Raw genomic sequence first — 25,944 nt, forward strand, 5'->3', positions numbered from 1 at the left:
TTTTTCACGGTAGGATTTTGTAAGGAAAAACAGGAAAAACAATATTTTCAGCATTTTTTTTTAACTCGGTAATTTTGGAGGAAACCAATCTGGATAAAATGTGAGATGGAAAAAAAAAGCACAAACCTGTAAAATTGCCTCAGATGTGCATATTTAATCCCCAGAGAAAGTCGTACAATTCTCATCCCGAAGCAAAATAAAAAGAAGAAATTACACAAAAACCTAAATTTAACATAATCTGACTGCAAATGGCAATAAAGCCAAAACCAAACCGATCAGATTCCAGTCGTTTTCAAGGCAGCAGCCATCAAACCCATTTATGTAATAGGAAATGTGAGCTGTGAACATGTTGTCTTCCTGAAACCAACCTCCTGTCACCTAACGACCTCGCCGCCACCAACACCCCTGTTTTTTAGCTCCAGTAAACAGGTTTACGTGTGACTGTGTGGGCATGGTCACTGCCAAAATGAATGAACACATGTCCAGTGATTCATAAAATGTCAAACAATTTTATCCTTCTGTGGTTTTTAAATCCCAGCATTGATGTCAAAATGCAGGATTTGACTCAAAAATACAGATTCTTCAAACGAGGAATTATTTACCTCTTTATCTACCCAATTCACATCTTGTTTTTTTCTCTTAAATGATCTGCTGTTTTTAAGAGAAATTATCAACAGGACTTTTCAGAATAAAGGGGTTTTCCCTCTTGCTAGTCCTGTAAATTTGGTTCAATTTGGGACCAAAGTTGCATCATTTGTTAAATTTTTAGCTGCTGTGGTTTTCTTTCACATTGCACAGAGTCAAACAAGCCAAACTTCTGAAAAATCTGTTCCCCTCCTCGCCTGTGGGGGCGCTGCACCAAAAACTAGTGAAGGAAATGACGCAGAAGCCTCTAAAAAAGACACAGAGCTCAACTTCCTTCTTCATAAGATGTAAATAAAAATGGAGTAGTGTCGGATTTGAGTGGTTTTAGGATTTCTTTTTTTGTCTTTGGAAAAAGACAGCAAGCCATTTCTCCTACTCGCGCGAGTTTAGCTTGTTTGTTTTGGTTGTATTTACCCAGAATACCCTGCAAAGTAGTCCACTTCCTCCTTTTGGAGCGGTTTCTGGTCCGCTTGGCGTTCACATATAATCCGAACCGCACCTGAGTTCACTTCAACCGAACAGAAACTGAAGTTCGTAGGTAGACCAGAGTTGGCGAACCGGAGTTTTTAGATAAATGGACTGGAGTTGGATTAAATGAAACAGGACTGGTGTGAATGAAAAGACTAATATCATGTTAACCGTTTCTGTAATTGTTTTTTATGATGTGGACCACAGGAAGAGAAGCCATCGTTATGGAAATGGCTAATGGGGGTCCAAACAAAACACCCCTTGGTGAAATGCATAAAATATGTCTAAACTACACCATACTGGATTTCTCTATTATTTAGCCTCAAATATTTTATCACCATTTATAAAACACGCTGTACAAAGTCCATTAATCACAAAAAGCTGAAAAACACAAAAGATTGAGGGTCTCTGCCTTTTAGATTAGAGTTTAAGTGAAATAATCTGCCAATTATTTCACTTTTTTATGCAATTATTGACTTATAACAGCTTGTTTTTGCTGAAAAGTTGCTTGTAAGTTAGTTTTGTCTCATTTCAAGTCTACTAAGATACTTGCATTAGAAACTAGACCATAAGTACTTGGTGTAATAGTTTGTTTTTGCAGTCCAGAACTGATCTGAGGCTCTCCACCACCAAACTGCGTTTCTGCACCATATGGCGATGAAAAGCCACCTATTAATCATAGGGATGATTTCACTCAAGCTTCAGAGTTACAGTGTTGCTTCAGACTAACTTTATTACGCCGACTGTTTGCTTCTCCCAATAAATCAGTTAATATAAATCTGCGTCAGCCGTCTGCAGATGCTGCGCGTCGCCGTTTGGACCGGCGCTGCCTCCAAACGGAGCCTGATGCTTTCGGCAGCAGCCTCCAGTCACATATGGCGTCGTGCAGATGGACAATCTGTTTCGGGCTTCAAAGTTAGAAGGCAAAGTTCATTAACGCGGCATGAGCTTTGGGCCCGCGATTAGAAAATAATTTAATCATCCTCCTAATTATGTTCAGACATTTCTAAACTTTAGCTTGCCGTGCCAATCAACTTTAAATAAACAGCCGCCTTGTGGAGATCATGTTCCACTCTGAGTCACTTCATCTGCTGCGGGAAAATGAAGCGGCGTTGGTTTGCCTCAACAGGAAGGCACATCAACACTCATTAGGAAGAAGCTCCACTCCTTCGCTTCAGTTGGACAGAATAAGATACACAAACACGTTTTCAGATGCCAAAATAAAGAACATGTGACGTGTTTAATCTGCAGACTGGATTAAACTTGATCTGTACATATAAAGATCGTATATCATCACTATCTACTCTCCAGCTGTAGTGCTACTATTTTATTTTTATTTTCAAAGACTAGATGCATGGTGTTACAAACTTAGGCATGAACGCTTAACTTTACTTATTATATCTCCAGTTAGGAGAAAATGTTGTCACGTTGTGCCTTTAGGTATTAATGATTTGCTCCAATTCTGACCAGCATCGTCGCAACTGTGACCAGATGAGCTTTAGTGAGCGACACAAGTGTCATGTAAAGCATTAGTGAATGGAAGCAGCTAAAAGTCTTATCAATCCTTCTGTTTTGTACAATGGAGTATTACGGCAACAAGATTAAAATGATAAAAATACGAGAAAAGTCGTAATGTTACAAGAATAAAATCTAAATATTCTGAGAATGTTGAAATATTACAAGAATAAAGTTGTAATATTATGTAATACATATGTAATTTGTTTGCTGTTTAATTTGTATTTTTAAAATGTCTTTTGTTAATTAAAATTTAAAGTTCATTGATCTTTGAGAAGGTTTTCTACCATTATTTATACCAATAACATAGTTACTAGAACATGGTCTGAAAATAACAATATTGTTGTTTATCGTAATACTAAAATTTTATTATAAAATAAAATTTGTGATAACTTTATTTTGAAAAATTTAATTACATTTTTAAAATTGTTTATTTTTTTAATGAAATTTTAAAAACTTTAATTTTTGATTTATTTTTATTTTATATTTTTTGAATGTAAAAAAAATTACATTTGAAAAAAACCATTTAAAAACACTTATTTTTTAAAAATGTTAAAAATAAAAACTATTTTTATAAAATTTTTATCGCCTAGTTTTAGGACGTGCATCTTAGCACTAATGGTAACAGAAATGCTGTTCTGGAAGCTAAATTTGGCATCGAAGCTTCTTAATACTAAAGTTAAGTGAATAAAATGAAATAAAAATGTTTTCATTCATCCAAGGAGCCAAACTATCTTAAGCGGTGAAATAAACTTACATTTTCAAATAACTGAAAAGGTAAAATATAGTTCTTCTTTTATTGAATAATTTCCCAAAGAAAACCATGACCTGCAAACTGAAAGAGGCAGAAAGGAACCAAACAGGCTGACGTGATTCAAGGCTTTTCTTTCTTTGCGATAATTTCTTTTTTCCTCTTTACAATCATGTTCTGTCTCGCTTGTTTTCATCCTATTCCTGAAGTGTTAACCCCGCTTTGAGTGCTTTGCATTCATTGTTTACTTGTGGTCCTTTTACACCTTTTTGCAACCATTTCTGTCCCTTTTTGTAGTAATTTCACACCAGATTTGCAGTATATATTCATGTCATTCTCGCCATTTCATGCATATCTGGGGTCAGAATATATTTACAGGAAAACAAAGAAACCGCACAGATACGATTTGTTCTGTGTTGTATCCACACTTTAAGAGATTTAGTTTTTTCTCCTGATCACATTAGGTCTTGTTATAGTATATATATTTATGTTTTTCCACTTTTATTAGATAAAAGTTATTTATTGGCTGCTTTGTAGGCATTTTATCTTCTTTAATATTTTACTACTTCTTATTTCACGACTCTTCCAGAGATTTTAGTGACATTTAGAAGAATTCAAACCTCTTTTTTAATTCAAAATGTTCTAATATACTAATAAAGGATTATATTCAACTTTTGTAACCTGGGCTATATCTGCTAATATGCTAATAGTGGAGCTAATTTTTCACCTAGTGTTTCTGCACTTAGCTTATGTTCTCACTAATTTACTTGACTGTTCTGTAAACTTTCAGAATAATAAACAAATACAACTTTTAAGGCTGTTAAAAAAACATGTAAATTATAATCACAATGCATCTTGAATTGAAGTTAGCATGTTAGCATTAGCTTTAGCATATGTTTTTTTTTGCTAATTTACTTAACCTGCAAACTTTCAGATGAATAAAGTTTGACATTTTTGTTAAAGTTTTGGTTGTCAACTGTTAAGAACTCAAAATATTAATGTTCTGGTGAAAACTGTACGCATCTTTTCTGTTTCCTCTCAGGTTCTCTGTTTTTTACCCAAAAACATTTTAAAACCATCTAAAAATAAAACTGCAGAAAAGGATATAAACATAAGTGCAAGACTTAAGGTCATTGAAGAAAATCTAAATTATAATGTCAGTGTATTCTGAATTGAAGCCGGTACATTAGCATTAGCATTAGCTTCCACTAAATAGTGTGTTGGTTTGGGGTTTTGCTGTTTGCATAGCTAATGTTTATGATTAGTGCTTTAGGGTTAGCACATCTAGGTTTTTAGTTAGCGGTTTGTTGCAATTTGATCCAACATAGAAAAGAAAACTCCCCTCACTGGCAGATAATTTCACTTAAAATGTGGGAAAAATTTCGTCATACAAGTGAAATAATTTGCTAGTTACTAGAAACAAGCACTTGTAACGTATGAAAAATATTGGTATGAGTTGAGACGTCACCAAAATACTTGGCAAATTATGTGTTTTGTATTTTTCTGGTAGTTTTTCCAGTGTGGCTTCCCTTAGAAAACCTTCTCGATTTAATGTCGCTGGTATTTTTTTGTTTTGGAGATAGTGGATGATTTAATTTGGCTTTTTTCTCACTGAGTCTCCCCTTCATCCACACCTGTATCAGATGTGGTGGAGGAGAGAGAAAAGGCCTCTCTGAGAGCGTGCGGACATCATCCAGGGAGAATCAGAAAATAGCTGCCTCTCCTGGGCCGCATTAGTCTGAAGGTCACCGAAGGGGAAAATGACCCCGGTTCCTCCCTCTCCTCGTCCCTCTCCCCTGTAATTGAGTGTGGTGCCTGGTCAGGGAGCCCGTGCTCATTGGCAGCCCCGAACATGGTAGTTAGTTACACACGTTTTCACCGTAATTACCAGGCAGACTCTCGCTGTCTCCAGATCTTTTCAAGGTCGCATCAATTTCACAGTCATCCACGCCGTCCGCCGTCATTACAGGCTTTCAGGACCCCGACTTCCTCCTCCTCCTCCTCCTCCCTTAAAAACATATCCAAATCAAAATGGCAATTATTAGCTGATCATCCGAAGGCTCTTCCCTGGGACCGTCGCTGCGGTGGGAGGAGCGTCGCGATATCCTTCGAGGCTGAGAGTGACTCATCTCTGGCTGTAAATGTTATTACTGACTCACAGTCATGCAGATTTACAGCAGCATGACTGCTAACCGCCATTAAATGCAGCTCGATTGCCTCCGAGGGAAGAGGTCAATGACTTTTGGCAAAACATTGGACTGCGATGTCGTCCCAACGAAGGCCAAAGATACTGACACAAGCAGTTCTGCAACGCTGGCGCTCTCTGTTCCCCTCGTTTTGCCTTGGATCAGCTGCCTTACGTCTCCATCAACACGTCTGTCAGGCCAGTAAGGAAGTCGGAGTCCTCCCATCGGACTTACTGGTTTCAGTCAAGAGTCTTGGACTTTTAGTGATTGATTTGAACCTTTTGTGTCATAAATCAAGGATTGTGTGCAGAAATTTCAGTTTGTTGTACGTTTTATTTAATCCACAGAGGGTCAATATCTTGTTTAGTCCGCTTTAATCCAACTTCAGGCCATTTGCCTGGAAAGTCCAGTTCAGTTGGGGAGATGTGAACGCACAATCGACCAAAAAAGCAAAGTCTAGTTTGCCTACAAACCTCGGTCTCGGTTCAGATGAAGTGAACTCTGGTGCAGTTCGAATGCATATGTGAACACCAAGCAGACCAGAGACCGCTCCAAAAGCAGGAAGTGGACTACAGCGCATGGCATTCTGGGTAAATGCAACCGAAATAAAGTCTCTAGTGCAGGGGGGTCAAACTCCAGTCCTAGAGGGCCGCTGTCCTGTAACTTTTAGATGTGCTTCTGCTGCACCACACCTGAATAGAATAATTGGGTCATTAGCAAGAACTGATCCAAACAAGGAGGAGGTAATGAAGCCGTTTCATTCCAGCGTTTTGTACCTGTGGCACATCTAAAACCTGCAGGACAGCAGAGGGCTGGAGTTTGACACCTGTGCTCTAGTGTTGGCAGATTCTGGATAAACTTGCTTTTACCTTTTGTCAAAACTCGGTTCTGAAAAGAGAAAAAAATTTATTTGGGTTGTACTTTATAATTTCCTGTGTAAGAAAATTATGTTAACAATTTTAAAAGTCTCCACCTGCATCTACGGGGCAAATTTGTATAATTTTTTAATTGCCCCCTCACTTTGGAAACCCCTTCATTAGTGGGTGTATATGTACTTTTTTGACTGAGCTGATGAGAGATAATCTTAATAAATTCCTGTCTTTTAAACTCATTTAAGTTGTGGGCTGTATAATCATTCCACTCTGGGGAAAAAGATGTTTAAATACATCCTGAAGAGGCCGAAGTTAATGACATTCATGGCCATGATGACTGTATGTAAACTTTTCACCAGAACTGCACTCCAGTAGGCTTTAACAGCATAAGCACCACTCAAATCAAGGCGCAGCACAGCAGAACATCTGTTTCGTCATTTTATTCCATTTGGTGCCAAGCGTGTGTTGGCAAATGGCCGACGGAGCCACCTGTTCACCGCCGTCGCTGTACAATCCAATCCCCCCTCTCCCACCCGGACGCGGTCTCAATTTTGGTATCTCGCAGAAGATGTCCGCTGAGTGCTGCTGAAATGATCGCTCCGCTAAGTGGTTGTGATTTGTTTATGTTTCCTGTTAAACTAATAAGTCCTCATATCACTGTCAAGGCTTGACATTGGGAAACGGAGGCGGATGATTCTTGCTCTGATTACATGGCACTCTGATGGCGCAGATTAGTGAGAGTGCCGCTTCATGGATCCTCGTCCTAGAAGAAAAAAAGGAGGACGGCCGGGTGGGAGAGAGGCTGATTGTGTCGACGTTTGATTCAGTCACAACGTGTCAGGACTATCAGCCCGTACCATCTGCACGTGTCCCGCATCCTCTGAGTTGAATTGATTGAGATTTATTGCGCAGGATGATTAAAGCCATGGCAGCCGCTGTCGATATGAGGGAACACGCATCAACTTCCTGTTCACTGACAAGGGAGGGTTGACGGTAGACAGAGTCACTAGAAGAGCTTCCAAAGTCTGGTCAGGGAGATTCAAGCTTTAACATGAAGCAAAGGGACTTGCAAGCCAAAAACAATAAGGGAGGAAAAGAAAAATTCACATTAACCGCTTCTAAAAATAATCCAAGTGCTTACCAAACCGTTATTTATTTATTTTGATAAAAAGTTTAAGCTTTTTGGTGTCTGGAAAATGAGCCCTTTCAAAAATGTAAAATCCCAAATTAACAGGCGCTGCCGTGTCACCTAGCAACCATAACAGAGTTCCGTTGTAACCTAGCAACCAAACCGGATCTCCAGCACGTTTGGTCAGCTGGTTTTATGCGCTATACAATGGCTGCTGGAAGAGACAAGTGTTTTGTTGTTGACTTGCCATCCAGAAACCACTTCCTGCAGTCTTGTTGGTTGTGCAGGAGGCTCTACTAATGCTTTTCAGGGACGTGTAGTTGTGCGTCTGTTTGCATCCATTTTCTGAGCAGGCTAAAATCTCGTTATCTAAGAAGGATTTAGTGCAGAAAATGTAATGAACATGTTTTGTAAGGACCATAGATCTATCCTAAGCTGTTCAAGGAAGCACCACAGGTCACCTTCAGATGAGTAAAGTTGCTTTAGTTTTTGTTGGAGGGCTTTTTATTGTAGATCCAAATTGTAAAGAGTTTTGCAGGGTTGTCTTGTTAAAGACAAAAGCCCACGTTTTCAAATTTTCAAAGGTCTCGACTGCAAATTTGTCAAATCTGAGCAATAAAAGCAAGATTTAGGCCACTTTTACTGAAAAGTGCAGAGCCAATTGCAAGGTTTTAATTTTTGTCTGATAATTTTGCCCTGATTAAATCTAAAAATAAAAAGACTGGCTGGTTGTATCATTGTGGGGCTTCACTTTGGACGCCCCTGGTTTACCCGGATCCCAGCAGGGTCGGCTGCGCCTGGGGACCGCGGGACTCGGCCTAATGCGTCTCTAAGCTGTCCTTGACTGGTTCTGGATCCTTTGTGCCAATACCGGGATGATTAATTGCCCGGCTGGTCTCATCTGTTGGTCCAGGAAAGGCTCCGAACCCCTGAGGAACAAACAAACCTACTTAACCATTTAGTGCTTTCTCTGCCTCCGGTTACCACTCAATCCATCCACCTGGAAACGCTCCGACAGCCGCGGTCGCCGGGGAGCCGCGGCGTCTCCGCCGCCGCACTTTTAATCATTCTGCATCTCCGCACAGATACACAGAAACAGAAATCATCTCCAGACGGCAGCTTTAAGGAAATCCAATTAATCACTTCCTGCCGTTGGTAAGCTGAACGTACGCAGGTGTGAGCTCACCAAATGAAGTCTACCGCTTCAGAGACGAACTGCAAAAACAAAAAACTACTAAAATCTACTCCATGAAATGAACGCTTTCAGCTTCTATGCACCTCAAATCTGGAACAAACTTCCAGAAAAGTGAAAAACAGCCGAAACACTGAGTGCCTTTAAATCTACACCTGTTTAAGTTGATTTACAATCATAATAAATGAAACAACATATTTGACTTAGGTTGGCGCTCAACAAAATGTAAAGTTTACTAGTTTTTATCTTTTATAACTTTATATTTTTTGTTTTTATTGAAGTTATATGTATTTAAATCCCCTCCAGAAAATGGAATAATTATTTTCTAAAAACCATAAAATCTTAAAATACTTCATGAAGGCTTGGAAATCAGTCTGTCGTCCTAAATTTTATAATTGAATTATTTAAAATTATTAGGTAACAAGCAACATATCACCACCTTTTTTTTTTTTTTTTTTGCCAAAAGTGATTTTTTTTGTGTGCCTAAATCGTCTTTTGGAAAAAAAAAAAAAAAGATTTTTTTCCCCCGGAAAAATCACCAATTTTAAGCCTGATTTCTTTTTTTTTTTCAAAACTTTAATGTCAGTAATAATGGAATAATAATACAAGAACACATTCTTTAAGATCAGTAAAGTTTAAATTCTAATGAATATTTAACATTGGAAAACAAACATGAATCAGTAACTAAAGTTATTTATAAAGTCACTGTAAACAAAAACGATAAGTCATTCAAATGGAAATTGGTGAGCTTCTGTTTAATTATTTTTGCTCATTCTGTCAGGAATATCCACAAAGTTAATAAAGTAACTGCTTTAACTCTAATTAAAGCTAAAGTCTGTTTTTGCAGTGTGCTCTTGCGGAGATGAGTGTGCAGAATCGCCGGTGCGGCGGGTGAACCCATCCTGATTTAGAGCCAGTCCCTCCAAGGCAAGCCTCCGAGCGCAAACTGAAAAACCGAGTTCTGTCTGCGCCGATAAGGAGGTCACAGCCGCGCCACCGCCGCGTCACGCGGGGAGATTGGCGGACTTCTCACGGTCAGCAACCTTCTCCTCCTAATGCAACCACCTGAGCTGACCCAGATTCCTCAACGCCTCCCAATTGGTCCTTAAGGAGCTCATAGCAGATGGCCGTCATACACCAAAGGCTGCAGATAACAGCCATTTATCAAAGCATTAGAGGACTGCCATGGAATAAGGCCACCGGACATGCATCGGCCCGCTCACAAATCCTCCAATGCACCTTTCAGAAACGTTGCTCATAAATAATTCAGTGGCCGTCGGCGGCTCTAAACCTGTGTTTTCATGGACTTTGTCTGTATTCTGCTAATGTGGAAAAACAGAGCTTCTGTTGAATAAGAAATTAGATTAAAATCACATGTGAGTAAGTTTGTTCAGCCATGGCAGTGGGCCTGTCTTTTGCAGGACGAGCCGCTAAAGTTTTCACAGCAAACTATTGTTTGTTTTTCTGCAAAAGTTACAAAAGTATTCATACCGCTTCACGTTTTTCACATTTTGTCCCGTTACAGCCTCACATTTCAACGGGTTTTATTGGGAGTTTAAGTGACCAACACAAAGCGACAAATAATAATGTTTTTCTGCAAATGTTTAAAATAATCCAATCTCTGTACAATTAGGTCTGTAAACATAATATAGGCCTGTCACAATAACTAACTTTGCTGGACGATAAATTGTCCCAGAAGTTATTGCAATAAACGATAATATTGTTGTTTTGAGACCATTTTCAAGTAATATAATGGTAATAATGAAACAACATAAACTTTAAATTCGAATGAACGTTCAACACTGGAATATGAAAATTAATAAACAAAACAACATAAACAATAAATACTTATGGAGTCTCTGTAACCAAAATAATCCTTAAAAAAGCAACAGACTGAAGAGTTTTAAATCCACATTTCAGCAAAAAATTAGAAAAAAAAAGATAAATCACACAAATTGAAATTGAGTTTTTCATTTATAATTTGAATAAAGTCAAAATATTATCAAAATAAGTCAGACTTTATTCTGAATTTATTCTCAGTTTAATTTATTTTTAATGTCTTTTTAGTGCAGACCTAATTCTCCATCATATTCTCCACTTGTAACAGTTAAACTCTGTCTTCTGACTAAAAATCTCATCATAAAAAGAAACTTTTCCGACGCCCAGCGTCGTTAAAGCTGCACCAACGGTTATTAAAACTTGTCCAAAGTCTCGCTGTCCAGCAAAAGCGCTGATTATAATTTAAGTGTCTTATTGTGCGCCTTCGTTTGAGCCACATCCGTGACACAGTCGGTTCTCTTTAAACTCTTAATTTGAAGCAATCAACAACTTGGCGTGAACTCCTCTGATTGCTGGTGACTTCCTGCACCACCCAGGAAACCAGGCGGCGATGGCGGCTCCGCCTGCCACGACGGGAGGCGATTCCTGGACGTTTGATTGGATATTTGTGGTGTGGTAATTCCTAAATAGGAGGCATTAGTGATCTAGGTCAGAACCCAGTGGTAGGAGTAGGGCTGTCATTGACCACAGTTCAGTTAGACATATTTCTTAATTAGCCTCTCTGTCTGCTCTCCTCAAAGTAATTAACTTGATCAGAAAAGACCTTGCCTGAAGTCGGAGCAGAGTCGCAAAAAAAATAAAAAAACATTTTATGGCAATGACTAACTGTGTTAAAAAAATGTGAAATCATATGTTTATCCCAGGCTGTCTGCAATTAGTATGCACAGAGAGCAGCCTAATTTCAAATCCTCATAGATTACTCTCGGGGAAGTGATCTGGGAATGTGCTATCATAATTTATTTGGCTCAAGGTGTCGGTTTTTCCCTTTTTTTCCGCTCTCATCTTGCAGAACATTTTTGTGCGCATTTGTACTATAACAAGAAACAAATTAAAATTGAACATGACACTTTGACTTCTGCTTGTTTTTATTTGTTTTATGGCGCACATGCTCCTCGGGTCTGTTTTTTCTGTACATCTTGGAGAGATGGAGTTTGACCAGAATCCATGGAGACGGGAAGATAAAGCACAGAATGATTCACACTGTAATTGCATCAGAGACAACAAAGCGCACTAAAAAATCCTCTGTGTTTGTGCATCTTTCATTGTCTTGTCCTTACCTGCTTGGTGGAAGGAAACAAGTACGGAGAAGTTAGTGTGTAATGTTAGCTTAATTGGGTATGTATGCTAATCTAGATGTAGCAGCTTAACCAACTCAGTTTTAGCTAATTAGCTGAACATGATTTCTGAATTATTGCTAAAGAAGAACATGTGACATTTAACAACTAAAACATTAACAAATGCTAATGTTGCTGCTTTTCTAGCTTCCAGATGCAGCTAGCTATGCTACTTTGTGATTAAAAGACGCCTGACGGAGCAGGACAGCATTTTGTCAAAGTAGTGATCTGTGCGTTAGCTAACAGGGTCTCTATAGTGTCTTTTTCTGACATTTGGACCTTTCCATTGACAATATAGATCACATAATGTATTTTTCTTCTTTTTCTATTAAAGTTTATGCTAAATGTAAATTGCCATGTCACATGCTAACAGCTAAAGCTAACCGGTAATGATCAGAAATCCTGGCATGAAAACAACATTGCAGAAGGTTAATTGTCCACTGTGGGATATAATCTGCTTGGATGAACATGACACTGGCACTTCCCCTCCCCCACATGTTGCTGCTCTGTTTCTCAGCTCAGTTAGGCAACAATCACTTGTCATTGTTGGCTAAAAAAATTATAATAAACCTCAACACCAAAAATGAAACATAAAAAACACAAACTCACTTTTCATTGAAAATGTAATCAACATAAACAAGTCTTAAACCATTTTTTATGTTTCTTTTAAAATATATTTTAGGTGCTCTAAAATGCTAAAGCTAGCAGCACATAAAGAATGACTGGTGGAAAAGTTACTGTTTTACTTTTCCTGCTTGCAGATGTTTTTATATCAGGTGTAATACTGTATTACACCTGATATAATTTATGAAAATTCTTAAATATAGCCAATGACAAAAATAAAACTATAAAAATTAACTATAGTCATTAAAAATAAAAATTTTAACTAATTTTAAAGTGACTAGACTATAGATTTTAGGAGTGTAATGTGGGCAATTTTATGCAAATAAATGGTAAAATTTCACTGAGATTTTGTATGTCACCATGGAACTGTTTCTAGGTTTTGGGTATTTAGAGGATTTTAAAATGTTACTGCAATAAAACCACAAACATTGAGCTTCAGAAACACTAAAAAAAAAGTTTTTTATAATAAATTTTGTGTGCATGGTGACTAAAAAATTGGAAATTTCCCTCTCAGAATCCGTTGTTCTGACATAAAAACCTAAACACATAAATACTCTGAATGCCATGTGCTCCTAAATACATGGGATTATCAAGACACATCAAATATACCAGCATACTATTAATAGCCAAACAAGATATGAGCCTCAAATATCAATAACAAACCTCCATTGTATTTACAACCAGTTCAAAAAGCGAAAAGTAAATCTCTTCACCCTACATTGAACGTTTACAGCAAACGTGTCCAGATGTCTCCTCTTCCCCTTCCTTCTAATCCCTTCTATGGATCTGCAGGGCTTAAGGTCCATCTTTTCCAATTGGCTAATGATCTATTTCAAGCAGTTGGAAAATATTTGTCTCAGTTAGTTCTGGTGTAGAAAAGTTTGAGAGATGGTGCTGAGGGGAGTGCAAAATCAATAAACCTATCCGAGAACGGCGACATGATATATGCCGGCCGGGCGGCCTCTCGGCGCGAGCCGCAGAACTTGGCAGAGCCCAGAAAAGATGAATATGTGCTGCTTAAAACATCATAAAGCGCGCGCGGTAAAAACAAAGCTCTATCAGTGGTTGTTTTAGACGGCCATTTGTTGCAAAAACAGTAAGATTTACTGTTGTTGGAACCTCTAAATCTGGGACAGAAAGTAGATTTTTACCGCTAGAAAAGTTTACATCAACTGTCTGTCAGCAAGTACAAGTACACTGCAAAAACAGAAAATCCTACCAAGTAAATTTGGTTTAGTTTTGGTGCCTCTACACAAACTCTTTAGTGTGTTTCAATTCTTTAGTTCCTAATGATTGAACTAATTTGAATTTACTTTAGCATTTTATTATTATTTTAAAAAATCTTATTTTTTTGGCCCTGAACTACTTTCAATACACTGCAAAAACACAAAATATCACCAAATATTATTGTCCAGGTTCTAGTGCAAATATTTTAGTACACTTGAAATAAGACAAAACTAACTTACAAATAATTTCAGCAGGAAAAGTACTAGTTCCATTGGCAGATTTCACTTATGGGAAAAATGTCTTGTTACAAGTTCAATAATCTGCCAATACTGAAATTATTGATTTTAAACAAGCTGGTATATCTTGGTGAAAAGTTACTTGTAAGTTCGTTTTGTCTTATTTCAAATGTGCTGAGATATTTTCATTAAAATTAGATGAACATACTTTTGTGTTTTTACAGTGTAGCAACAGAATATGAGTTTATCCTGAGTCAGCTTTACTGGGTGATTTTTTTTTAACCCCGACTTTACCTGGAAAAACACAAAATGTCATCGGCGTAATCCGTGATTAATGTCCACACTTGCAATTACAGCCCTAATCTGGGAGCGCGTTTTCTCCGCAGGAAGTTGGTGTTTTCATTCTTTCTCCGATCCGGGATTTAGGGTCGTCCTGGGATCCGCGGCGTTGTCTGAGCATGCACGGGTAAATGAAGAAATAGATTCTGTTAATGAAAAACGCAACAGATGGTGGCAGTAAACCCGGTCCCTGCAGAGCACGAACATTTCCTGCAGAATGACGGAGAGCGGATTAAGGTCATTTTTGTCTAGTTTTTCAATTTATAAATTCATGCTCAGAGGGAAGTGACAAAAAAAAAAAAAAAGGGAAAAAAGGCACCCTCCCTCGCCTAATTCTGGGAAATCCAAATGTCAATGAGCACATCATGAAAATGTGCAAAGATTCAAACGGTTTATGGCCGGCCGGAGCGAAAACTGCCCCTTGGAAAGCCTTTTGTTTATCAGCATGACAACCAGACTGCAGCCGATCAGCAGGAGGTCCTGTTTAAAATACGACAACCAGAGTGAGACACGTTCAATTTGTTGTCAGTTTCATGCTCGTTTTCCATCGACTTATTATTTTTTGGACCACGATCGAGTGGGGAAAAAAAGTCCATATTCATGAGTTTTTCTGCTTTGTCCTTGCGCCGCCTGCAGATTCATACCAGAGCCGTTTCAATGTCATAATTTGAATGGAACAATCTTCCTGGAGACAATGACCAATTTTCACTCTACAAATTGAATTTCTTTTCTCCTACAAACTGAATAGATGTTTTCCTCTAAAGCAGGTGTCAAACTCGAGGCCCGTGGGCCAAATCTGGCCCACCAGAGCTGCTTATGTGGCCCTCAAGACTCATAAATACAGTTTAGTGCTAAAATATAATTTTATTAGTCAAATCAAATCAGTTTCATTTTATGAAGAAGTTCTCATGTAATACAGAGAAAGGTGTAACATTTCAGTCCAGTTTTATTTTTTATTAAAAAATGTTAAAAGTTGGCAGGAAATTTTGTACATAAAACAGAAAATACAGCAGCGGATTAAATAAAACTCGTCTTTCTGTAGGTTTTGTATGCGTAATCAAATGTTTTATATTTTTAAAAGCTAATTATCTGCTGAAGATTACTGACTTTTATTATTTATAAACCTATCTTAACCTGTCTTTGCTATTACTGCTACTGGTGTATTAAAAAATTATTTAAAATAAACAAAACACATTTAGCCTGGTATTATAAGCCTGACGGGCTGCCAGGCTTATAAATTGTTGGTATTTTAAGGACAAAAATGACAGTAAAGGCCAAAAAACATTTTTCCAAATCAGTTTCTTTCAATATAAAACTTCTGAAATTTTAACAAAAACATTGCAGGTGTGAATTTTGGTTAAAACCAGAACCAGTTACATTTACGTAAGCAAGTTTTGTTTTTTTTAAAAAAGGGGGGATTTTACTGCACTGTACTTTTTACTTTTACTTGAGTAATTTTATTATGAAGTGCTTCTGCTCTGACTTGAGTAAAATTTCTGGATTTTCTACCAACCGAATGGAAAACAAACATATTTTAACAAAAACTCACCAGACTCACACCTGCAGTTTCTGTTAGTTACAGAAGTTTTTCATTGAAAGAAACTGATCTGGAAACATTTCTTTTGGTCGATATTTGTTATGTTTTGTTGTCATTTTAGTCCTTAAAGTCCCTAAATTTCCACTTTTCTTAATATTGTGATCTGATTATGTAATTTCTCACTCCCAATCCGTCATTGAACTGAGTAAATGTAGCTGCAATCGGCCGCTAGTGGACATTCTTCATGTTGATGTGAATAAAACTGAGTTTGACTGCAAAATATTTGCTGCTTTGCAGCACCAACCTGTCCAACCTCACGTTAGCTAGTCTGCGCAAAGCCAGGTGTAAACAAACGAGATGAAAACAGGGGGGAAGTCGTGTCATAACGCGGCAGCGTTTGCACTACAGATCTGGCAACCCGCTCAGATTGAACTCAAAGCACCCGCATGGCAACTCCCCACAGGAAACACGAGCTAGTGGCTGCGACAGATGCCTGGGATGCAGAGCAGTTAAGTGTCAAATATCTGCATATGCTCGTCGGCCTCGCTCTTAGCATCACGCATACATCACAGCGTATGTGTGAAGAAGGTCAGCGATATGAAAACAAGCCACCTCGGTTGTTGCTGCCGAGACTGCGGCGGAGTCACTTCAGCTCTTAGCGTCTCCCTCCCTAATTCCTCGGTGACAGAAAACAGCTAATGACCAGCAGATGGATGTGACAGAATGAGGATGATTTACTGAAAGTGTAAAAACCCAGGCAAGATAACGAGTGTAAAGCAAATCAGGCAGATTAACTGAAGAAACCATACTGCTATCACTCCTTAAAGGGACAGTTCTGGTTTTTCTTTTCTTTTTCTGAAGAAAAGATATGTGGAGATGTTGAAAGTAGTTATTATTTTTGCCTTGCAGTAGACAGCTGTCTGAGATCTCAGTTTGAAGAATGGGGGAGAAATTATTATGAAGGAATCAAGATAACAGCTTGTGAGAGGAGGTTCCCACCAGCTCTAGTTGGAGCAAACACACTATTAGGATTTTTTTAATTGCTCTGTTTTGGCAGTTGTTTTCTTGGCTGTGTTTTCTCAAAGAAAAACTGCTTATTTCTGGAATTGCACATGGTTAGCTTAGCAATGCAAAGAGGAAAGTAGCACTTTTAAAGCTAGACGTATTATTCCATTCACTAAAGCTGTTAGTCTTTGTAGCTGTTGCTTTACGTAGCTGTTAGCTTAGCACTTTGGGTGTTGATGGTGTCTAGATTAGCTTGCTGTAAACTTGATTTGCTGTTAGCTAAGTAGCAGTTAGCTTAAAATTATTTTGAGTAGCTCCTAGATTTGTTATTAGCTTGATTAGTTGTTTTGTAGCTGTTGGATTGAAATGGCTTTAGTCTGAATGCTGCTTAGATTAGCTCACTATAAACTTCATTAGCTATTAGCTAAGCAAGTATTAGCTTAATATACTTTATCTTGAGAAACTCATTGATTGGTTCTTTGAGTATCTATTGGCTTTAAAAGGTTGAAGTAGTTTTTAGCTTGAGTGGCTGTTAGCTTTGGTTGCTGTTAGCTTAGATATCTTGAGGATGAGTAGTAGTTAGCCTGATTATCAGTTGTTTTGAACATCTCTGACCTTGACTAGTTATTAGCTTGGATAGCTAACATGTTAGCTTTGTTTCAGCTGTATATAAACTGTATAAAAATAAATATAACCACAAAGCAGCATCTGGATGTAGCTTGAATATATTATATCCTAATAGCTAGCGGTTAGCCGTGACGTATGAAAAGAGCAGAACTTCCAGTTTGTGTTTTACAAACATGATGTCTGACTTAGATAGAAAACCAAAAAACAAAGCAGTACAGGCCGTAAACCCGGGTTCACCCTGTGATAATGGGCCGTTTAGGAGAAAAGCTTTCTGGGAGAAGAAATCTCTGCTTCTGGGATGATTTAGTTGTCTGTGGTTGTCTTGTGTGACAGAACCACTGACCTCTTTTCCAGCCAAAGACAACTTGCACTGACTGTTTCCAGCCCAAAAACAAAGTAAAAACCACCCATCTCTTAGAAAAACAGTAAAAAATCTCAACCTCTAATGAAAATCATGTCTGGTGTCCCATATGTCATCGGCTGCATTCAGACTTGTGACATTTCACAACATTTTTGGTTTTATTTTATTATATTTTGACCAGAAACAAATCCCAGGGGACTTAACTCAAGTGTCAAACTCGAGGCCGGTGGGCCAAATCCGGCCCGCAGTAGCTTTTTTTTGTGACCCTCTAAACACTAAGTGTGCTTAAATATTGTTTTCAATCAAATCAGTGCAGTTTTTATCTGTTATATCAATCAGTCCCTCCAGTTTCTTGAGAATTAAAATGGAAATTCACACAAAATCTACAAATCCCTCCTAATGGGAGTTTATTGCAGATTTTTCTCAAAAATTGTCAAAAACTTTCTTACCTGTACTAAACAGCTGTCAGACTATAGTCCATAAAAAGTCGCATTTATCATCATAAATATCACAAATATTTCCAAATTAGTACCACAAACACTTTGATTTTTATTACAAAAGACCACAAAAAGAATCACAAAATCCTGGAGGGACTGAAAATGTTTGATAATATTATTTAATTTTAAGAATTAATTGATATTTTAACAGTTTGTGATCAGGTTTTATCAATACATTCTGGCACAACCGGCTCTTTAAGAGCATTTATGATGTTGATTTGGCCAAAACCAAAATGAGTTTGTTGCCCCTGAATTAGCTCTTGATGACATCACGTTTGACAAATTTGGAGATTTTAAAGTAAATTAACCAATAAGATGCTTAGATTGTATTAAAAGTTTTGTCCTTTCCAGCCAACCTGCCCAATCTGATAACTCTTGATCTGCAATGTTTCTGTTTTGCCTCATCGTCTTAAACATCGGATCCAGTCCTGGGTCAACTGTAACCAATCTCTTCTCTGTTCGTCCGGATTGTTTCCTTTAACCTTCTCCAGCATCTTTTAGAGCTCATGAAAACCTCCAGCAGCCTAGACATCATCATCACCACCATCCATCATCTTCACCACATTTTATAGATCCGTGCATCTGGTGTCAAACGCATAAATATTCTGTCAAGGAAAAAGATGCAACCCAAGCATGATCCCAATCAGAGGCGGTGTAAACGATGCACTCATTGTGACTGTAATTGGGAGAGCTGTGGGTCTGAAGAACCGCACGGCCTGCTGGGAGTAGGAAATCGTGACAAATGGCAGGCGTTGAAGACTTTGATGACAGCGTGGCAATAAAACAGAGGTTAGGAGATTAGGAGACTGAAAGTGTTGCACAAAGTGATAAAGAGACGGATTTTCTCATTGAAATTCAGGGCAGACATACGGAGCACATCTCTGGGAAAAAAGAAAAAGTAGAACAGTGAGTTGCTGTATCCTTTTTATCAGAGCGAGAATGTCTAGAAATTTAAGACCACCATATTTTTAGAACCCCATCAACCTGGCCTTTATATAGCTTGATAAAATAGGCCTCTATGTTTCGTTGGAGATTGAGCTCGACTTATCCAACCATCTGAGCTGCTTTTGTGAATCCCGGCTCTCCTGGGGACGTCGGTGGAAATCTAGGGGCTGCATCGTTGAGTCCCATTTAGATTGATGGAAGCCGCTCGCTCTGTCGGCATCGCGTGAGCAAAATGTTTCCCATTATTATGGAAAACAGGAAGACGTGTTTGCTTGTTTTCGACGAACATCAGGGGCAGATGTGAAATTACTCTGCAATATAAAACATGAGATAAAAGAAAGTTAAATGGGAATAAAGCTTATGAAAAAGTATGAAGGCATTCGCTTACACGCCGGCCCCCCGCTGGGTTTCTCCCCGGGGAGTTCGTTAATCACCCTCTTAGATCTGCCTGCCTGTGGGTGGGACCATTACCCTTCAATGCCAACTCTTTAGTTGCCCAAGACATTGCCGTCATTCTGATCTTGCAAACACCTCTGTCTCTCTGATGCAAAACCAACCTAATTGGAGAAGCAGGAGATAATAATGAATGAATAAACAAATGAAATGGAAAGTGAGGAGTGTGGTGACAGCCAGTGAGGTTCATTAAGCGAACGTCGCCCGGTGTCGTGCTGCGTTCAGCACCAGGTGGGGGTCCTGCAGCTCACCTGGCTTCACGTGTGTCTCACAGAGCTAGCCGTTAGCCTTTAGCTGTCGAGCATTTTCAGAAGTTTGGTGAAGTTTGGCAAAAGGAGAGCAAAAGTTTAATTAGCAAAACTAAATGTGCATCAAAAATGGGAGCTGAGCTTTGAAATTAAAAACCATTGACGAGTTTTAAGGCGACTGATTACGTAAAATTTCACATTGTGCATGTTTCTGGACTTCCATTTGGGTTTCTACTACATCCAAAAGCAGCGCAGGTGCTTAGAAAAAGACACGCAGGGACTCTTTGGCAATAAGTTCAAGTTTTTTGGTGTCTGGAAAATGAGTTGTTTCAAAAATAAAAATCTTCCAAATGTAACGTCACAAATTAGAAAGCCCAGCCCGTTACCTAGCAACCCCAAGCCAAGCTCCAGCATGTTTGGTCAGCTGGTTTTACCATCCAGAAACCACTTGCTGCCTTTTTGTTGGTTGTGCAGAGGCCTCCACTTCTGCTTTTCAAAGATGTACGGTTGTATGATTGCGCATCTGTTTGCAGCCGCCAATAAGCGAAAGTTGGCTATAGCTTAAGAAACTTTATCTCAGTTTAACTAGCCATTAGCCTTATTAACTAAAGTAGCATTTAGACTGAGTGACTTTTAGTTTGAGTCATAGTAACTTAAGTAGCTGTTAAGTAAAAGTTGAGTTAGAATAAGCAGCAATTTTTCGAAATAGATTTTCATTTCAACAGCAGTTAGCCTGTCTATCCTTTAGCTTAATTAGCTGGTCTAATTGGATACAGGCTTAAGATGCAGTTAGCTTGCATTGCTGTTAGCCTAACTGCCATACAGCTAGAGCTCTTGTTAGAGTGGCTATTAATTTGAGGACAAGTTAGTCTAAGAATTGTTTTTGAGTTTCAGTTATATTTTTGTCTTTGTGACATATTGCTAGTAATAAAAAGAATATATCATTTAAAATTATTTTTTTGATTAGTTTTTTGTGTCTAAATGACTCCATGCCCTTTTGCACGACCAACTCAACCTTTACACTTGCACGTGAAAATGAGATAATTTGCATACTACCTATTTCATTCTTAACTTAATAATGCTAAATATTGTGCTTGCTAGCTAAATATTTATTTGAACCTGACTTTGAAAAAGGAACCCTCGTTATCAGAGCTAACGGGTAGTAAAGATAAAATCAGTATAACTTTCATCTACTGTTTGGTCAAAGCAAAAACTTTACTCAAAACAAATAAACAGAAAGTTTAGCATCTAAAGAAAACGAGAAAGTCTCATTTCAAGAGGAAGAGCTTAAAAAATTATAATTGTTTTTTAATTTGTGCATAGCACAACGAATAACACAGCGGAAAGCAGACGGGGTTTCAAGTGGAGATGTGAGTATGTTGTGTAACCACCCATATGATGTGTGAATGTAATTAGTTGGAATTCGACAGGTCCTCATGAGTTGCAGGTTAGCAAATGAAAGCAAACAGTGAGGTAGCCTAATTGACCATCAGTAAATGGTCAATAAATAATGCGGTAATGCCAATTAGACTGTATCATGTGGGGTGCTTGTGGCAGAAGCCATCTGTTTGAGCTAAAGGTGTTTGACCTTGGTTTAAAACGGCTGTAAAAAGCCCATCATGATTCTGTGAGCAAATCTGAAACTGCTTTGTTTCATATTTAATTTGCTCTGCTAACTCTAGCTGCTTTCTTTTGTGCTAATGTACAGCATTCCTCTTGTTTCCCTAATTGCTGCAACCGACTCTGTTGTTGCCGTTCTGATGGGTAACTTCTGCATGAAACGGAAACATGCTGCGGGTTTTAACTTTTCCACATTTAAGGCTTTAATGATTTCTGAAATTTTCTTGTCTTCGAAAATGTTTCTATCTAAACAAAGAACTTTTTGTTCTTTTTGTTTAGTTTAGTTGACTTGCAATTACTGTTGATTTCAGGGAGAATGTAAAACCGAAATTCAGTCAGTTGATCCCTTTGTCTAGTTTCTCATACAGTCGTCAGTCCATCCGGTTCTTCCCAGTATGTTTAACGGATGTTCCCATGAAATTTAGGTAATAATGGGAAAACAAGATGAGAGATAACGGAGATTATTTCCAAAATAAAAGCATCTGGCCTCTTTTTTTGGCAATAGGTTTGTTTTTTGGTATCTGGAAAATGAGTCATTCCAGAAACCTTTCTGAATGTAACGTCACTAATTAGTAAAGCGTAGCCCGATACCTACCAACCCCAGGATAGCCCAAACCTGTTACCTAGCAACCCCAACAGAGTTCCAACACATTTGGTCAGCTGGTTTTACCGCTGTATGTACAATGGCTGCTGGAAAAGACAAGAGTTTTGTTGTGGACTTACCATCCAGAAACCACTTGCTGCATTCCTGTTGGTTTTGCAGGAGGCTCTACTAATGCTTTTCAAAGTTGTGCAGTTGTAAAACAGGCAGAACTGACCAGGCTAAAATCTCAATGAGGGATTTTGTGGAAAAATTTTTTAATGAACTTGTTTTTTTTTTATAAACTATAGCATTCATTTCTGGGTTTCTAGTTGTTGTTTTTTTGCAGAGTGAAAGATATGTCTTTGACAAACTTAAAAATGAAATCACTAAATAAATTCTGGTCACATGTGCCTCGTTAAACCCAGCACTCGCTCTCATTCTCACATTGGCTCAGCTGGCAGGAAGGAGGTTTGTCAAATCAGAGGCGACAGCCTTTAATACCGCGTGAGTCGTTTTAGCACAAGGCTGTCTGCAGATTCTCTGACTGACTTTTTGGTTGTTTACAGCTAGTTTTAGAAGAACTTGAGTCAACAGTCACACCTGCTGGGAGTGTTGACTCACAGAAGTTCCTTAGCAATCACAAAAATGACTCCCAGTCTTTTAAATTTGGATAAGTGAGGCAGCTGTTACTGGCTGGAAGCATTTGAATCATTTCAGAATATACAGAATGATGATCAGTGTTGAATGTTATGCAGTTGCACATTTTATTAATTTAAATTATTCTTAGATGATGGGATTTTAGTCTTTTCATTTAGTTTTAGGGCGTTTGGTCACTTTAAATCCAAATATGCTGCTGCTGGCCACGTGAAAATGGCTGCACACAGATGCACAATTATGCAGCTGTATATCTTTGAAAAGCAGAACTGGAGGCTCCTGCACAATCAACAAAGATGCAGCAAGTTGTTTCTGAATGGTAAGTCAACAACAAAACACTTGTCTGTTCCAGCAGCCATTGTACAGCAGTAAAACCAACTGACCAAACTTATTGGAGCTCCGTTTGGGGTTGCTAAACAACAGGGCTAAGCCAAAGGGCTTTCATTCAGCCCTTTGGTTCAACAGTATTTTCTGGTTTAGTTTCTAGTGCAAATATCTTAGTACTCTAAAAATAAGACAAAATTAACTTACAATAACTTTTCAGTAAAAAATGAACTTGTTTTAAGTCATAATTCTTAATGTTGGTGAAAAATGATAGTTACACTGACAGATTATTTCACTTATAAAATGGGAAAATGTCTTGCATAAAATAATCTGCCAATGGAAGTATAACTTTCTGCTGCTATTTTTCTCAAAAACGGTACTTGCAGTTAGTTTTGACTCATTTCAAGTGAAACTAGACCAAAACAACTTTGTAATAGTTGTTGTTCTTGCTGTTGATTAAATAATGTTCCTCACAACCCGAATTTACCAAAACAGCTAATCTGGGGTGTTTTTCCTTTTCACAGTCACTGCTGAAACATGTGACTAACTTTGGGAACGAGACTCATCATGTTTCCAGACTCAGAGAAAGCCCTCGAACGCGGCGCGCCCAGCGTGAATAATGATGCGATACGACGGTGTTAAAAGCGCCTCACTCTTGTCGCCTCAAAGTCGAGGAAGTGTTCGGTGAGCAATCACTAACAGCAACCGAAGGAAATGGAGAGGAACAGGTGAACAGAGGGAGGTCACACTTAGTGAAGAGATAAGCACAGTGAGAAAAACTCACACATGCAGGCAGAACAAACAGATGGAGCAGTGAAACGCTGCAGATTAATTAAAAACGTCGTCTACACGCCACGGTTTTTCAGTTCTCATTTTAGTTTTATTTCATTGGGACCTTTTGTTTGTCTAATTCGGTTAGTTTTTTAAAATGTGCTTGCTAGTTTTTATTATTATTGGTTCAATATTGTTCAGTTTAGTTTGTGTTGTAGCAGTAGTTTTAACTTTTTTATTCTTTGGTTCATTTTAGGTGCAGAATTCGAAAAGGTCCAAGAATTGTGTTGTGATGATGCTAAAATCGATCGGGAAATAAAAACTCAACAGAAGATACTATTTCCAATAAACCAATCAAGATTATTAGAATAACACATCTAATCAGTATGGCAGTTCAGTCATAAAAACACAAAATCAAAACTCATATAAACTTAATTTAGTCACCAGTTGACAAACCAGTAATAGAGATTATATTTTATTATGTAGCATTGTCAACACATCAAATATGTTGGTCAATTTTCCATTTATTATGGAGAACAAATGGAAAGCAACTCTAAATAGATTGGATTTTAGCCCTGATTTTAAACAACAAATGTATTCAGTTATTGTTGAACAACAGACTGACTAGAAAACGGCCGTCACCTAGCAACCCCACCTCGTCACCTAGCAACCTCAGCGAAGTCCAGCCTCGTTACCTAGCAACCCAAGAACCTTCGCTCAGCTGGTTTTCCCTGCAGTTTTGAAAGGCTGATAAATACTTTAATGAACACAAAAACAAATTTCAGTTAGTTTTATAAGCGCATAATATATTTATTTCCCAGTTAGTTATAGTATTTTCCTGCTAATTACTGCTAACAAAAATGTTTTCTCAATTTCAGTTTTTTGTTATTTTGTTTGTTTTGTTAACTATAATAACCTTGCTGCACTCCCAACATGCTCTCAACTCACAAAGGAAAGTTGTTCTTAGCTTTGTAAAATATTCCTTTTGTTTATTCCTGCCTGGCTAATTTAATGTTGCTTGTTTTTTAAATGCAAAACTCTTCCATTTTTCATGTCCAAGCACTCAACTGTCCTGATCATAACTAATAACTTGAGTGGTGATACATTATTTTTATTGCAACTTAAGGAAATCAAAGGGAGAAACAACAAACATGCTTTTTGTGCTAATAGTCACGTCTTTTCCAAAAGCCTCTTAGGCCTGGCAGTAATATTTTTGAGTTACTCTTGATTGGTAGTGCGGCTAATGCAGAGAGACCGGGCTTGCTAGGTAAAATCAAGCCAGTCCGAAAGAGACTTGGACGCGAGCTCGTTGCCCAGGGGTCACCTGTCCGATCCTTTGACAACGCCATTTGATCACAAAGGAGGAACATGCAGAAAATACTGTAATGTTCAGACCGCGGGGTGCAGAAGAGTAATGCCCGAGCTGATGTGAGCAGACAAGACATCACATACCACACATGTTCCATCACATAATCTTTGTACATTTGGACTCAGAGGGGATATCATGCAAATGTGCTTTGAAATCAGGACCAGTCAGGGTCAGATTCCCCCGATGTCTTTACGTGGGTTTATGCACCGGGAGGGCGCTAAGTGGTCTAATGAGGAGGTGAGCAGAAATCTCTGCAAAACCACTTTATTTCAGTCCTGTCTGCATTTTTTTCTGCTTCCCTGCTATCAGATCATCTCAAACACACAGCGTTTCCTTGATAATAAAGCAAAGTGAAAGTCTGGTACTTTTCAAAAGGTGAGATTACAGCCACGATAGAGTGACTGAGACGTACCGGAGAGGCCACGATGGCTCCTTATCGAGGCTCGCTCTCCTTTTTATAACCTTATTATTTCAGCACCCATCATCCTTTGATGCCCTGCTACAGAACCGGCAATAATTGGAAAGAGAAGTCATGAGAAATAGACAAGAAAATACCAGCAAGATAAAAGCTCACAAGGACCAAACACCTGATT

General features: G+C 38.3%; 3 long non-coding RNA genes across 3 annotated transcripts in view; all 3 read left to right on the forward strand.

Annotated features, from left to right (window-relative positions):
- Positions 1-12,319, forward strand: part of LOC106947158 (uncharacterized) — an 18,303-nt gene extending 5,984 nt beyond the window's left edge. Inside the window, exons 2-3 of the long non-coding RNA XR_001424925.1 lie at positions 4,196-4,198; positions 12,305-12,319. This is a non-coding gene — a long non-coding RNA (uncharacterized LOC106947158). The remainder of the gene's footprint in view (positions 1-4,195; positions 4,199-12,304) is intronic.
- The window catches only part of LOC106947157 (uncharacterized), a 75,867-nt gene that overhangs the window by 22,070 nt on the left and 27,853 nt on the right, over positions 1-25,944 (forward strand). The window lies entirely within an intron of this gene.
- Positions 18,494-24,568, forward strand: LOC106947156 (uncharacterized). The gene is made up of 3 exons (XR_001424922.1): positions 18,494-18,625; positions 20,890-20,894; positions 24,556-24,568. It is a non-coding gene; the product is annotated as an uncharacterized LOC106947156 (long non-coding RNA).

This window comes from Poecilia latipinna, unplaced genomic scaffold, assembly GCF_001443285.1.
Source record: "Poecilia latipinna isolate Pla-1442-1.1 unplaced genomic scaffold, P_latipinna-1.0 Scaffold226, whole genome shotgun sequence".
NCBI lineage: Eukaryota > Metazoa > Chordata > Actinopteri > Cyprinodontiformes > Poeciliidae > Poecilia > Poecilia latipinna.